Below are 3,916 nucleotides of genomic sequence, written 5' to 3' on the forward strand. Positions count from 1 at the left end.
GTTCAAGTCTGGACGTCAAAGATCGAAGTTTGAACTGCACTCTGAGAATTTTCCATTGTCGCGGCGCGTGGGGTGCCACGCTTGTACAAATTACTATTGTCTGTCAGAACTTAGTTCTCTGGATTTCCCCACTAATGCCCTGCATGGCGCGTTGCCCTATGCGGCACGCCTATGCAATGTTTACAGAGTAAATGTCCTACTTCGTCTAGGAGAAGGTGGTTTCGTCTTGGCCCGACCCTACTTGGTATAAATATATGGAAAAATATTATTTTCTAGACTTTTGACACATATTCGACCTAAGGAGGCTAAGGAGGAGTTGGAAGAATACGAGCACAAGGATTTCATCATTCTTTCCTCACTCAAGACCCGAGTTTGGATTGAATTTATGTTTTCCTATACTTTAACTTTATTTGTGATAAATTGCTCCATGTCTATGGAGTAGTTCTCTTTAGGGTTTGATGGATTTGGTGTACTGATGATTGTTTGTGGATTATAACTCTAGTTTTATGCATTGAAGCTTTTTTAGATGATTTAATGGTTGCATATATATTCACTTGTTCATGCAATCGAGAGAGGCATAACTTGTGATATCTTTGCATTATATTGTTGGTTGAGTTCATTAATTCTTCTTAGTAATCAAAAGAGGCTAGTTGAATCATTGATTAAACCTAGTTAGGAGGATAATCGAGAGAGGTTCTCCTAAAGACCAATCCACTACGCATTCTTGCATATCTTCACCTGCTTAAATTGGTTCATCTTTTGAGGTTAAAACTTAATCGAGAGAGGAGTTTTTGTTGAATGTTTGAACTAATAATTGAGTGAATTCGAGAGACTCACTTGAACATTAGAAGTGAATTATCTAAAGTTAGATCCCAAACAATTATCTTGCACCTATCCTATCAACCCCTATTTTCTCTCATTGATAACTTCCTTGCTTACCCTTGTTGCGATTGTCATTAGTCAATAGCTTTAGATTCCTAGTTAATTATAGTTAGAAATCATATAAATCTCAATTGTTGATCATCTTGGATAGCAACCAAGCTAAAAACTACGAGAATACTGATTAAATCCAATCCATGTGGATACGATATTATGCTATACTATATTTGATTAGCGAGCATAATTTAAGTGTGTGTTTCGAGCTCGTCATCTTCTTCGAGTCGTTGCCGTGGATTGGCAATCAATAGTGTTTGAAGTAGTTTGTAGTGCTAATTCAGGAATATTTTTTTCTTTTTATTTAATTTTTTCCCCTTTTTATGGTTGGTGTTCTTTGATTGTGCGCAGGTTACAGGTTAAGGTTGGTGCATGACTAAAACTCCTGCGAAAGAAGTGCTACCATACGAGCCCGAGACAGAAAAACAATTGCGACAGCTGAGGAAGGAAAGAGATCTTACCAAAATATCAGAAAAGGTTGGGCAATCCTTAACCAAAGAAACTATGGCTGGAAACGATGATGATAATGTAGATTTGGTTGCGAGGGAGGCAGCACAACAACGAGAAAAAGCTGCACGGGATGCTGAGGAAACAGCTATTAGAGATGCACAGATCATCTATGAAGAAGAAAGGGGTCGGAGAATTGCTCAGAATCAACTCTTGGCTGCAGACCAGTTCGGAAATATAGCTCCCATGCTTGGGAGACCACTAGGTGATTATGCTAGACCGGTCTACAATCAAGGCTTATCAAGTGTTAGACCACCTCTAATTGCAGCTAACAATTTCGAGTTGAAGCAAGGGTTGCTTCAAACCATTCAGAATTGTTGTGTCTTCATAGGGAAGCCAAACGAAGATACAAATACACATCTAATGGACTTCAAGGAGATTATAAATATTTTTCAATACAATGTTGTATCACGAGATGCAGTGTACTCAAGGGCACTCCCCTTCACACTCAAAGATGATGTAAAACAGTGGCTTCAAAGTTTACCCACGAGATCGATTAGAACATCGGAGGATATGACTAGAAAATTTCTTGATAAATATTTCTCATCAGCTAAGATGGGTAAGTTTAGAAGAGAAATCCATAACTTCTGCCAGAAAGAGACTGAAACTGTTTTTGAAGAATGGGAGAGGTTTAAGGAGATTGTTCGGAAGTGTCAACATAGCGGAATTGAACTCTGGATGCAACTCCAAGACTTTTGGGATGGATTGACATCGGCCTCACGTAGAACATTGAGCAATGCAGCTGGAGGCCCGTTGATGAAGAAGGCTCCAGAAGAGATAGTCACAATTCTTGATGAGTAGTCTGAAGATGCAAATCAATGGCCCATTGAGAGTGCTGAAAGAAGAAGATCAACCGGTGTTCACCAAGGTGATGCTAACACATCTGTGCAGGTACAACTTGATGCTGTGGCCAAAGAAATAAGAAAGCTGACCTTAGCCTCGATACAAAATGAGCCTCACCCAGTTTGTGTTATATGTGGAAGAGGACACCCTACTCATGAGTGTCAAGCCTCAACTGAGGAAGTGAATTTGTGGGAAACTACAATTTTAATGGAATGGGTCAGAGGCACCCTTGTTTATCATGGAGTTCTCCTGGGGGTAATGCAAATGCTTGGAAACAAAATACATCTAGACCCCAGTGATAAGGAGCTTCAACATACCAAAATCAGTAGAGGCGGTAATTTCAGCGTCAACAGCACATTCATCCTAGTCTAGAGGATCTGATGAAAGCTTTCATTATCAAGACAGATGAGAGGCTGGATGCCCATGGAGCAGCTATCAAAGAATTGGGAACATCTTTTCGAAACTTGGAGAGACAAGTGAGACAGATTGCAACAGTATTATCTGAGAGGGCTCCAGGGACTCTCCATGCTGATACTAAGAGAAATCCTAAAACAAATAGTGAATGATGTAACCTTGAGAAGTGGGCAAGTGATGAAAGATCCCACCCCGATCCAAAAAGATGTGATACTTGAAAAAGAAAGTGGGGAGCACCTGAATAATGATGTTGATAAAAAGAAGAAGAGCCAGATAAAAGCTGAGAAAACTAAGAAGGGGGAAACTGCGAGAAGGGAGGAACATGATGAGAGCGAGCATATGCTTGCTTTACCTTTCCCCCAAAAGCTATATAGAGAAAAGCTGGACAAGTAGTTTGGGAGATTTCTGGATGTGCTGAAACAGGTTTATGTAAACTTACCATTCATAGAAGTTCTCTAAAAAAAAATGCCTGCTTATGCCAAATTCTTGAATAAAATCCTGACAAAGAAGAGAAAGATAGAATAGACTTCAGTGGTCAAGCTCACAGAGCATTGCAGTGCGATATTGCAAAATAAACTCCCACAAAAGTGTGAAGATCCAGGAAGTTTTACTATACCTTGCTCTTTAGGAACTATTAATTTTGATAAGTCTTTATGTGATTATGGTGCCTCAATTAATTTAATGCCTCTATCTATTTACAGGAAAGTGCAAAAGGAGATTGGAGAGATAAGGTCTGCATCCATATCTTTGCAGCTGGCAAACCAAACAACTATAATACCCGAGGGAATAGTGGAAGATGTGTTAGTTCGGGTGGATAAGTTCGTATTTCCTGTGGATTCTATAGTGATGAATATGGAGGAAACTAAGGAGGTCCCCCTCATCCTAGGAAGACCATTCTTAGCGACAGGTAGAGCTATATTAGATATACACGAGAGAAAACTCATGCTTAGAGTGGGTAAGGAGACTGTGACTTTTGAGATGAATGTAGAAAAGGGGCCACAAAAGGAAAAACCAGCTGCAATTGTTGAGTGGAAAGTGAAGGGTTCGAATGAGAAGGGCGCGGTGAGCGAGAAAGATAAATGTGGGGTGTACCCCTAAAAAGGCTGAGAAGAAGATGTCTACATAGATGTGTGCATTAGTTCAAAGGTGAGGAATGGAGCCCGACTTCGACTCAGACCCCGACTAGATGTTCAGGGAAGTTTCTTTTACCTTATGCTTT

At 40.1% G+C, this 3,916-nt stretch overlaps 1 non-coding gene across 1 annotated transcript; it reads right to left on the minus strand.

The window, feature by feature from the left end:
* Positions 1–2,001: 2,001 nt before the first annotated feature.
* On the minus strand, positions 2,002–2,108 carry LOC142167720 (small nucleolar RNA R71). The gene has a single exon (XR_012697807.1). It is a non-coding gene; the product is annotated as a small nucleolar RNA R71 (small nucleolar RNA).
* Between the last annotated feature and the right edge of the window lie 1,808 nt (positions 2,109–3,916).

The sequence above is a fragment of the Nicotiana tabacum genome, chromosome 12, assembly GCF_000715075.1.
Source record: "Nicotiana tabacum cultivar K326 chromosome 12, ASM71507v2, whole genome shotgun sequence".
NCBI lineage: Eukaryota > Viridiplantae > Streptophyta > Magnoliopsida > Solanales > Solanaceae > Nicotiana > Nicotiana tabacum.